The sequence below is a fragment of the Enhydra lutris genome, unplaced genomic scaffold (genome assembly GCF_002288905.1).
Source record: "Enhydra lutris kenyoni isolate GAN:26980312 unplaced genomic scaffold, ASM228890v2 scaffoldscaffold9, whole genome shotgun sequence".
NCBI classification, from domain to species: domain Eukaryota; kingdom Metazoa; phylum Chordata; class Mammalia; order Carnivora; family Mustelidae; genus Enhydra; species Enhydra lutris.
In genome coordinates, this window is record NW_019154093.1 from 31,670,854 (window position 1) to 31,683,724 (window position 12,871).

The window sequence follows — 12,871 nt, forward strand, 5'->3', positions numbered from 1 at the left end:
TATCCAGGAGAAGAGAGTACCAGGGTACTCTCTGCAGTAGATCTGCAGAGGATACCCTTCAAGTCTCATGCTGAGTGTTGATTAGCACATGTATAAGAGGAAACTATTCAAGGCTGAAACAAAGAACCACTGGAAAAAGAGCAGGTGGAACAACTGTCAGAGCTCACACAGGGCTAGGAATATTCTCACAGCCAGAGTTAAAAACAAAACAGAACAAACGCTTTATAATCCATAAGGCAACAGGTAGAGAACCCAGAAGGATATTATCTCAGCGGTAGGGACAAATTAGCTCTAGACTTAAAGTTGCTCTGGTGCCACTTAACAAAACTTAAAGGCAAATCGCAAAAGGATCAACCTATCTCCAAGTTATTTGAATGCCCAGAACAATGTTCAAAAATATTTATAGGAATACAAAAGAATAATGTGCTTAAACAACATAAATTTACAATGTCTAATACCCAAAATCATTAACTCATGAAAAGACCATGGAAGATACAAAAATGACCAAAATCAAATTTCTAAAGATGAAAAATACGCTGGGTAGGACTAAGAGTATTTTGACATTGCAGACTTTAAAAAAAAAAAAGGACAGTGAGTTGTGAGACAGTGAGATGTGGGACAACTTTTAGCAGCTTAATACCTGAGTAACTGGGAATCATAGGAGAAGACAGGGAAGAAGGGATGAGGAAAACTATTTGAAGAAATAATGACCAAAAATTTTCCAATTTTGATGGAAATTATATACCCCCCAAAAATGAAGCTATACCAAGGTTCATCATAAATCAAATAGCCTAAAACGTACTTTTAAAGCAGTGTAGACACATTTTAAATGTCTCTAGCAGAAACCAAAATATATTGGTCCAGACCTGATCTGAAGTCAGTCTCATGTTTGGTTCCTAGAATACTGGCTCAGAAGATTTTTCTAAGAGTAATTTTCAATCTAATGCAAATAGTCAATTTTGCCACTAAGTATGTGAAATACTTCAGAAATTTTGTAATGAATCTTATTCTTTACTTATTGGCTTTATAAAGAAATATTTCCTTCCTTTCCTCAGCTGCCTTCAAGGTGCTGGGTCCTACCCAGGAAGGTAAGGCCTGGTGGGGGTAAGTCTCTCCCTTTATCCACACCAACAGCACCTCACCTGGCAGTGCCTGCTCAGCACTCACCTGCACCATGGCCTTTGTCTTGGAGCTCCCCTGCATCTACTCAGCCCTCATCCTGCAGGATGAAGTACTGGTCACAGAGATGAAGATCGATGCCTCACTAAAGCAGCCAGTGTAAATGTTGAACTTTTCTGGCCACGTTTGTTTGCAAAGGGCCTGGCCCATGTGAACATCAGGAGGTTCATCTGCAATGTAGGGAGTGGTGGACCTTCCCCAGCAGGAGGTCCTGCTCCCTCCACCACTGCTGCCCTAGCTGAGAAGAAAGTGGAAGCCAAGAAAGAAGAATCAGAAGAGTCTGCTGATGACATGGGCTTTGGACTTTCTGACTAAACCTCTTCTGTAACCTGTTCAATGAAAAGCTGAACTCTTAAACTAAAAATAAATGGGGGCATCTGGGTGGCTCAGTCCATTGAGCAGTGAACTCTTGGTTCCAGTCAGATCATGATCTAAGTGTTGTGAGATCCAGTGGCCATGGAGCTCCAGGCTTGAGGTGAGTCAGGCTGGAGAATCCCTCTTACCCACCCACCCCCACTCAAATAAATAAATAAATAAATCTTTTGAAAAAATAAAAATAAATGTTTCCTATTCTAATTATTATTATAAGGTTACCTAGCTTTATACTCCAAAACTTTACTATAAAATACCAAATTGGGCCCCAGCAAATGCAGAGGCAGGAGCCTGAACAGACAAATAAGTGCTGGTAAGCACTGACTCTGTCCTTTAATTGGTTTTTATTCACTTGGATAAAATAGGGCACAGGATCAGTAAGAAAATCATCCCACTTACCAGGTCCTTACAAAATTATTGTGACCTTCGTGGCAAATTCAGGTCTTCATGATCTAGAGAAAAATGGGGCCTGTGCGCATAGAGGGTCATTACGAAGAGATGCTAACCAGCTGTAACTTTTTCTTCCAGGAAAATCAAGCTAGAGGCTTAGATCAGGAGGAAAAACTTCCTGACATTAGGATGAATTAAAAACACAGATGGTTTAGAATATCGTTGTAAACTTCAAATACTATTCTGAGTATATGATATGGATATATTTCCAGTAAAATATGACATATACCTGACCTATCTTTTCTATAAGTCTGGGAACACTTGATTGGTTGAAATGATACTTGAATTATTTAGGTTGAGCCACAAGCTCCATACCAACTCTCAAACAGCAAAGCTTGGTGCATGTCTGCGGGCTCCAAAATGTGGTAATATTCAGATGGCCTTTTTGTTTTTAATTTTATCTCTATTTGTTCGTTTACAAGTTTATTTCTGTAATTCTATTCTCCCTCATGGAGTTTTCAAATGTCTGTGTCTTGCTTTATGTACTCAAAGTATTCCAGAGATTTTAGTTTGAAACAGAACTTTTTTCAATCTTAATTACACTTGAAGGGAATTTGGAAAACTTGTTATCCGAAAGCATTCTTTGGGGCATCCCAGATGGTTAAGCATCTGCCTTCAGCTCAAGTCATAATCTCCAGCCCCATGGCAGGCTCCCAGCTGATCAGGAAGTCTGCTTCTCCCTCTCCCTCTACCTCTCTCCCTGCTTATGCAAATGAATAAATAAAATCTTTTAAAAAAAATAAAATAAACTAATTCTTTGAGTGTATTGATCATTTTCTGAACTTTTTGTCTAAATCTGATTTTTATACATCAAAGTTTCTTAACACTAGGTACACAAAAATAAAGATCTCACAAAGATACATAGAGAGAACAAGTTAATCAATTTTACAAAATGTGTTGAATCAACCTGAGGAAAGAGATTATATTAGCCATACCGAGACCCACTAGAAAACCAGCATTTGCAAAGACATCAAAGAAATCAAACAATTAGCCTAAATGAATTATAGCGGACTCCGGTTTCCCTTTTTCTAATCCCTTTTGTGAGATTTTTCAGACCTGTTTTATACAATGAACTTGAAATACTTTGGTAGTAAGCATATTTATGGTTGGTCCAGTGGACATTTAAGTATGTTCTATTAAAACAGAGTATTGATGTAAGAAAAGAAAAGGATAATACACATAAAAGAGGACAAAGGGTAATATTCCCATGGCTAACTGAATGATTTTTTAAGTACCAGAAAGCAGAACTAAAATCTAGAAGTTGAAGTTGTGGCAAGATAAATTAGGCCCAATATAACAGTAAACTTTCTAACATTTAACTTCCTAAACTTTCTAGAGATCAAAGATCAACTGTCCTATCACTCTGTGCAAATACTGACTGACCATTTGGCAGGGATTTTGTAGACTGAATTTAAGGGTTGTGTAGGAGATTAGATTAGACAACATTTAATCTTAAAGTCTTTCTAAACATTCAGATGATCTGATTCTATGAGCCTAAATGCTTTGGTGTTCATACTAGGAATTTCCTTTGCCTTAATTTCTCCATAGGATGACTGTAATGCCTGTCCCTTTATTATATATAGGAAATATTGGACTATAAGGAGACCTAGGGTAGCTCTGGTTCTACCACCAATTTGTTAGGTAATTTTGAACAAATCATTTTTATTTCTTGGTTTTGGTTTTGTCATCTGCAAGTGTGGCCTGGAGGCGCTAAACACATGTCTCAAGAGTTCATTCCACTTTATAGACTTTGCTTTCCCAAGTCTCTGAAACTTACCTGTATATCAGCCTAGAGACTTGCTAGAATAACCAGCCAAAATTCTCTTTCTGACATACAGAAAAATGTAACATCTCTGACATTATAATTCCATGTTATCAATGTGGAAATTGTACAGTCAAAACTGACTTTTAGACACTTGATAAAATGAATGAACACTGGGTGTTATATGCAACTGATGAATCACTAAATTCTACCTCTGAAATGAAAACAAAACAAAAACAAAAAACAAAAATAACTGACTTCTCCCTGTTTGCTTCAACCATACCCATTCATAGTGATCAATCATAAAGAAAGACCCTTGAAGTTTCTCTAGTTAAATAACCTTCACACATCAGCTCCAATATTCAACTTGCAGATTGTATTACCAGTTTACATCCCTGATAAAAATCATATTGCCCCTGCTCCCAAAGTAACTCTGCTACAATCTTAAGAAAGAGCAAGTAAAAGGAAACAGTCAACAAAAACAAAGAGGCAACCCATGGAATGGGAGAAGATACTTGGAAGTGACACTACAGACAAGGGCTGATATCCAAGATCTATAAAGAACTCCTCAAACTCAACACACACAAAACAGATAATCACATCAAAAAATGGGCAGAAGACATGAACAGACACTTTTCCAAAGAAGACATACAAATGGCCAACAGACACAAGAAAAAATGTTCATCATCATTAGCCATCAGGGAGATGCAAATCAAAACCACATTGAGATGCCACCTTACGCCAGTCAAAATGGCCAAATCAACAAGACAGTAAACAACATGTGTTGGAGAGAATGTGGAGAAAGGGGAACCCTCTTACACTGTTGGTGGGAATGCAAGTTGGTGCGGCCACTTTGGAAAACAGCATGGAGATTCCTTAAGAAATTAAAAATAGAGCTACCTTATGACCCTGCAATTGCACTACTGGGTATTTACCCCAAAGATACAGATGCAGTGAAAAGAAGGGCCACCTATACCCCAAAGTTCATAGCAGCAATGGTCACAGTCGCCAAACTGTGGAAAGAATCAAGATGCCCTTCAACAGACAAATGGATAAAGAAGATATGGTCCATATATACAATGGAGTATTATGCCTCCATCAGGAAGGATGAATACCCAACTTTTGTATCGACATGGACAGGACTGGAAGAGATTATGCTGAGTGAAATAAGTCAAGCAGAGAGAGTCATTTAGCATATGGTTTCACTTGCTTGTGGAGTATAAGGTATAACACGGAAGATATTGGGAGATGGAGAGGAGAAGTGAGTTGGGGTAAATCAGAGGGGGAGACAAACCATGAGAGACTGTGGACTCTGAGAAACAAACTGAGGGTTTTAGGGGGAGGGTGGGGTGAGCCTGGTGGTGGGTATTGTGGAGGGCACATATTGCATGGAGCACTGGGTGTGGTGCATAAACAATGAATTTTGGAACACTGAAAAAATAAAATAAAATAGAATTCAAAAAAAGAAAGAAAGAGCAAATAAATGTGCTCTGAGTTCAAATTAAAATTTTTTGCCACTACAATATTTTAAAATATTAGTTGTACTATTTACTGCTTCTAAAATAAATATAGAGAGAATATTACCAAGACACATGTTAAATGAACCACTCTGAGAAATATGCCAAATACAGGACAGAAAAATGAGTAATTCTTTTCTTACAGCAACTCATCAAAATTGACTGTCTAGTCATTTGCATACCCCTAACTCTAAGCTAAATTTGGAAGCAATCTCACTAAAACGAGAAAACTCACCCACCAGCTTAAGACGCTCTTTTTTTTTTTTTAAAGATTTTATTTATTTATTTGACAGAGAGAGATCACAAGTAGACAGAGGCAGGCAGAGAGAGAGAGGGAAGCAGGCTCCCCGCTGAGCAGAGAGCCCGATGCGGGACTCGATCCCAGGACCCTGAGATCATGACCTGAGCCAAAGGCAGTGGCTTAATCCACTGAGCCACCCAGGCACCCTTAAGACGCTCTTAATATTCCAGCGTTGACATTATGATATTCTTTTGCAGTATAACTAGAAATGGGTTTTTATAGATTTCTTCTTCTAAGCTTTCATTCATTTGATCCAAATTCTATACTTCAAAAACAATCAAAATAAAACTAAACTCTTATTTTCTGCCATAGGATTGGTTCATTGTGAAATCTAGTTGCTGAATGTTTGAAGTCATTATGGAAAAACTAACATTTCTTATTGTACAATGCCTAATTCATACTGTTCTCTACCTCTTGAAGATGTTTTCTTTTTCTTTTTCTTTTTCTTTTAAGTAAGCTCTACACTGAACGTGGGGCTTGAACTCATGAGCCTGAGATCAAGAGTTGCATGCTCCACTGACTGAGCCAACCAGGTACCCCCAAAAGATAAGTTCTTAAAGGGGTGAGACCACTAACATAACTTACCCTTCCTACCTACCATCCAGAAATACTCAGGTAAAAAGAAAAGAACTATGGATGGGTAAATAACAAGAAAAACCTACCCTCAGTAACTATTAGATTCAGAAATGAACTAAAATAATGGTGTTTGTATGGCACTTTAAACACTTTAGAATTGATGCCTATGATTTTACTTGATCTCAGGCTCATGAGCCTGAGTTCATAAAGCATGAACTCCCATTCATAAGAAGGGAAAATGAAACAGAAATCACTTGACAGGTCACACAATGAGCTTGCTGTGGACTGAACTGTGCCTCACCCCCCAATTCATATTGAACCCCTAACCCCCAATGTGACTGTATTTTGGAGACAGAGCCCATAAGAAAGTAATTAAAGGGGGCACATGGGTGGCTCAGTGGGTTAAAGCCTCTGCCTTCAGCTCAGGTCATGATCCCAGGGTCCTGGGATCGAGCCCCACATCAGGCTCTCTGCTCAGCAGGGAGCCTGCTTCTCTTCCTCTCTCTCTGCCTGCCTCTCTGCCTACTTGTGATCTCTGTCTGTCAAGTAAATAAATAAAATCTTAAAAAAAAAAAAGTAATTAAAGTTTAAAGGAAGTAATAAGGATTGGTCCCAGATATGAAAGGATTAGTATTCTTCCAAAAACAGCACTCTCTCACTGTCTCTGGATGCATTCAAAGAGGTTAGGTGAGCATACGGCAAGATGGCAGCTGCTTACAGGCCAGAAATAGTCCTCACCAGAAACCAACCATGCTGAAGCTCTAATCTAGGACTTCTAGCCTTGTGATCTACAAGTAAATAAATGTCTGTTGTTTAATCAATCTATACTATTTTGTTATGGTAGCCCAAACTAAGAGCTAATGATCATGAAAATTCTCCTAGAACCAGTCTTCTGACTCTTTGTCTTGTGCTATATCAAACTGATCAGTACTGAAGTACTGAGAATGATTATTTAATTCCCAAGCAATTTTTCCTGGACTTTTCATTGTGACCACCCCAAAAGCTGCTATGTCTTCACCTTCCATTAAATAACAGAAGTATTATTGCCATGAAGATACTCCTTATAGGGGAAAATGGAAACGTCATCATTAATGTGTGACAAATTCTATGGCTTTCTCTCTAGCAATAAACTTTTAAACAATTCCTTTAAAGAAAAAAACTACACTTGTTATTGGGGAATGATTTTCTTATGCTTAATGTTCCCTTCCTATGAATAGAGGTAAGCCCTCTCTCCACCACCATTCAAACTGACCTGGTGCATTTTTATAAAGAATAACTCCAATTGACTCAACTCTTTTTTTCTCTTTAGATGAGCTTATCCAGCAAAAGCACAAATTTTTTGCTCTTCCGTGTTAAAAATCTCAATTCAGCAGTCCTTCCATGTAAAGAAGCCCAGGGCCTAGTAGATAAGCGTTATCTGAGGTCAGGATATTGCTAGAAAATTTGGCTCCCACACTAAGCCAATTTAGCCACACGAAGTCAACTTTTTGTCAATAATATAGGTGATATTTTGGCTCCAGTTTTTACTGTTTAATTTTTAAGCTTTCTCGAATTATTCAAAAAGAGGAAAATCAGTGTGTTATTTAATGCAAGTCCTTCCAAAGACCACCAGCATAACTGCAGGACAAACCTTTGTATTCTATTATCTCTATCATTTGAGAGGCCAGGAGAAAACATGTACCTTAATGGAGGTGGAATTATCCTTGCAATGACTGCAGTAAATGTTTGTTGAAGGGGAAAAAAATGGAAAGAGAAGATATACCATATATACCCAGTTTTAATAGAAAGCCTATTTCTGCCATATACATTAGAGAAATTGTTCAAGAACAGTTCATCCATGTGAAAATATTAGCACTGTAATTCTGCCAAGGTCAGTAAGACCTAGTGATTTGCTGAGATATCACCTTCATTTCACCAGGTAAATAAAGGCTCCTTTTTCAGTATGTCCTATCCAAGAAGGTACTCCATAGCAACAGTTAAATTATGAATACAGCACATATGTTCCATACCATATCATTTACGGCACAATTTAGCATAGACATAATGCTTTGTAACAAACTACAATACCATTCACAAAATGCATTTAAATAGCATAATTTAGTTCATTAAATTCAGTCATTTACAGTAAATCAAAATCATCATAGGAATTGAAGAGAGTACACAGTTGTTTGTTTGAATAGTTAAGCTAGGTAAGTCAATTTCTTTTTGAAGGTCAAGGACAGAGTTGTTTCCACTTTCTGTTATAAAAAAGATACAGCTGGTGTCAAAAGATAATTTAATGTCACCTCAAAATGATCAACCCTCTTTTTTTTTCCTCCCTTCTGTCTCTCTCCTGGTTGCATATCATATCACTGCCATTCCTGAAATATATCCAATCCTGAAAACATTTTATATACTAGTTAACTAGAATGAGCCTACAGACTTTAGAAAATCTCAAATGCACAAATGTCTTCAAATTTTTACCAAACTATGTATATTTGGCCCTGAGAGAGGTTCAAACACTAGATTACAGTACATGTAATCATCCATTTATCTGTTTTTCATACCATATTGTAAGTACCGTGTGGGTAGGAGGCTAGTCAGCTATACTTAGATTCCTACAGCCTAGCACAGTGTTTGCGGATTGTAAATTCCTTGAAAGCAAGGATTGGTTCTTTATTAGTGTTATTCTTTATGGCCCTTACCATAAGGCTTCACACATACTTAGTAAATATTTGTTGATTTAACAAACTTTTGGGGGGTGCCTTGTTGGCTCAGTCAGTAGAGCATGTGACTCTTGATCCCAGAGTCATGATTTCAAGCCCTATGTTGGACATACAGAATACTTAAAAAAATAAAAATAAAAAATAAACAAAAATCTTTTTGTAGGGGTTTACTTCAAGATATATTTTGTAAGCATACAAATTCAGCATATTTTTATTGTCTAAGTAAAGTAGTGCCCAGAATTACAAAGACTAAGAAAAGACAGCCTTCAGAATTTAACACAAATTATTTGACCTGATCTCACTGTTTCACTGTCCAATGTGTTCTAAACAGAACCATAATCCAGGTGGACACAATTATGTCTTCACCTTACATAAGTCTTTTCTTAGCCTTTGCCTGAAATGATTTTACCACTGACTCAGTAATAATCAGCTATATGAGGATTTAAGCTCTGATACAGCTGCTTTAAAGCCAACACTATCTAGACAGCATTCATATACTCAGCATTTATCCAGACATTTGACAATTTTATGTGTGCCTTGCACTAGGCACTGTGTTAAATGCAGAGGATATAGACTCAAGACCTGAACTCTGTTTTCAAACTGCTCAGAATCTACTCGGGCATGCTGTCAACAGTGTAGTGTCTAAGGTGAGCACAAAGTACTCAGAGAAAGAGCACAATATCCTGATAATAAGATAGCAATTCCCTTTACTTGGCACTACCCACCCATATAAAGAACTGATTTCCATTCCCAGCACATTTTGAGAGGGCCAATGACATACTGGAGGAAGTCTAAAAGAGAGCTGCCAGGTGGAAGGATTGCCTTCTCACATTTCCTCCCCTCAGGTTACCTCTTCTCTTCCTTACAGAGGAAGGAGAATGGGAAAGACTGTTGGAATCTCAAGGGGAAATTTTTTTTTTTTTAATTCAAAGTAACTGTTCTTGAAAGTATCTGAGTATTGCTACAGTGAATAATTCTGGTTTAAGGAACCATGTCCAAGTCCATTACTATGAACAGCCTCTAACTGTGTTAATCCCCTATGTTGAGATATCAGAACCCAAGCAATAAAAGTACAAACTCCTTAGACTACATTAAAGATCTCGATCATCTGGCTTCAGTCTTGTCCCTCTTTGTAACAGAGACTATAACTTCCTAATCCACTTCCTCCTCTTCTAGTAGTAAAAATTTTAGCTGGAAACAAGTCCACCTGGGAAAAAAAGATGATGTTTCCCCATTTCCCCTACAGCTAGGTGTGGTCGTGTGACTAAATTCAGGCTAATGGTATACAAGTGGAAATGTCAGGTTGCAACTTCTGGGAACCTTAAGAGACAAAGGATGCCTACTCATCCTGCTTATTGGGACATGAATGTCATGACTAATATTCTATCCTGGACTTTCATGACAAGGGCCACACACTAGGGATGGTGAAGCAGATAGCTAGTAGGAAGTGGGTCCTTGATGACTTTGTGGAACAGTCAACAAACCAGTTCTGGATTGCCTACCTCCAGGTTTTTAACTAAAAATTCAGCCACTGTTGGCAGACTGTTATTTGCAACCTCCCTTTCCCCCAGATCCTCCCCTAGCAGCCTGCTATAACCTAGGCACTGTGCTAAGTCTCCAAAATATTGTCTTACTGAATCCTCACAAATACTCTATTAGGTAGCTACTATTATTAGTTCCATTTTACAGATGAAGAAACAGAAAGATTAATTTTTTGCTAACAAGAAGCCAGATTTTTGAGCCCAGGCAGATTGTCCCTAGAGGCTATGCTCGTAATCTCCATGCTATGTTACCTGCCTTAGACTGAGCTACTTTCCCTATTCCATGTCTTTGCTCATATTCTTCCCTTGGCACCTAAAATGACTTTCTGACTTCCTGATGTCCTTTCCTTTCTAAATGTCCCCTTCCAAATGAAGACTCTGAAGCAAAATAGAAATTAATCCTTCCTCAAATGAGTCTATTGTACTTTGACTATGCCTCTACTACATTACTTTGCATATCCTGCCTTGCAATTTCATTAGTTGTGTTATATGACAGTTTTCCTCAATATATTTTAGGTTCCCTGAAGATAAGGAACATATTTTATTTGTTCTTGTATTTCCTACAGTACCTAACAGTAAAATCAATTAATGTTATTTGAATTGCTAAAAAAATTTCTCATTGAAAGATACGAGTTTTTTACTATCTTAAAATGAAAGACAAGTAGTGGTTGTAGTCCTAAATAACTGAAACTCTATAATAACAGCACAGTCCAACAGAACTTTCTACAATGATGGACACATTCTATACCTATGCTATCCAATACAGTAGCCACAGTATGTGGCACTTGAACTGTATGTAGTGTTTCACTGTATAAAGCACTTGAAATATGGCTAGTACAACTGAGGAAATAAAAATCTTTATTTGGCTTAATTTTTTAAAAGATTTTATTTATTTCATTTAATTTTAATAATTTAAATGTAAACAGTCACATGCAAATAATGGCTACCATATTGGATGTTGCAACACTAAAGACTGTTGAAGCTTTAGAAAACAGCTCCATCGTGCTTTAATTAGAATAAGTGCTCAGTAAATGTTGCTTTAGGACTTTAAATTGGATTGAGGTGAATAACAATCTAAGTACACATAATCTATGTAGATTTTTTTTTAAAGACTGAAAAAGGGAGAAACTTCAAGAAATTCAAGGACAACATGGAAAAGATGAAGTTGAAGCATCATTAACCAAAAAACACCAAAGATCATCATTTGCAGCAGAACAGAACCCTCAACTAATTTTGTCCTTGCTCAAGCAGAGTCTAAAAGAGTTATGTCAAGATGAGCAATTATATGATGTATAAACCCAGTTTAATAAAGACTGGGCTGGCATCCATTTACAAAAACCTCCAGAGGACACTGAGTTTTCTCATGCTGTCTTTAAAGAAACTGTCTGTAAAATGTTGGGATGGGTCTCACTAGGCTGAAAAGAGTAAGTCCAGATCACTCTACTTAACAATGATTCATCATAAATTCCATTTTTATTTGGTAGGAAAATGAGAGAAATTCACTCACTCCTGGTTACAGCAGTTCAGAGCAAAAAACATTCTAGCTATACCTTTAGGACAAAATCTAAATTTTAGGCCCCTTTGGAATTTTTCATTCTTGCTTTTACCCCACTGAGATGGAACACTAAGGAATACAGTTAGAAACACACTGCTAAGTGAGCTCCTCCCAGCCTAGCCATTCTGAGTGTGACCTTTCACCAGGTCCCTGGCATAAGACAGTGTCATCTCCTGGAGTAAATCCAGAATGTAAGATGAAAAGCCACATGCAGAGGATGACGCAAGGGAAACAATCATGACTCTCATATTGAGAGCCAGAAAGAAATTTGAGGTCTTATGCATACTAGTTCTTAAGCTTGGGTATTTTATTCAGCATAATAACTCCCTTAACATTTTATTTTTTTAGGACTTCCAGCCACAGAAGAGTGAGTAGACCAGCAATCAAACTTTAGGTATGCTACTCAGCACTGTCCAGGGAGGGGTTCACAGGGTGTGGTCCTCGGTTCTCAGAATAACTTAAAGGAAGACTTCTACAATGTACAGAGCCCTTGATGTCCTACGGATGAAGGAGGAAGATGTCCTCAAATTCTTTGCAGCAGGAACCCACCTACGTGGCACCAGCCTTGATTTCCAAATGGAACAGTACACATATGTCTTAAATCTGAAGGGGACCTGGGAGAAATTTCCGCGGATGGCTTGTCCATTGTTACCGCTGAAAACCTGGTTGAGGGGCACCTGGGTGGCTCAGTGGGTTAAGCGTCTGCCTTCAGCTCAGGACATGATCCCAAGGTCCTGGGATTGAGGCCCCTGGCAGGCTCCTTGCTCAGTGGGGAGTCTGCTTCTCCATCTCCCTTTGCCTGCTGCCCCTCCCCTGCTTGTGCACTCTCTCTCTCTCTCTCTCTCAAATAAATAAGTAAAGTCTTAACAAAAAGGAAGGAAGGAAGGAAAAAAACCTGGTTGATGTCAGTGTC

The 12,871-nt window shown here is 38.0% G+C and overlaps 1 pseudogene; it reads left to right on the forward strand.

Moving 5' to 3' along the window:
- The first annotated feature begins 1,174 nt into the window (after positions 1-1,174).
- LOC111143679 lies at positions 1,175-1,494 on the forward strand (annotated as a pseudogene).
- The last annotated feature ends 11,377 nt before the right edge of the window (positions 1,495-12,871 follow it).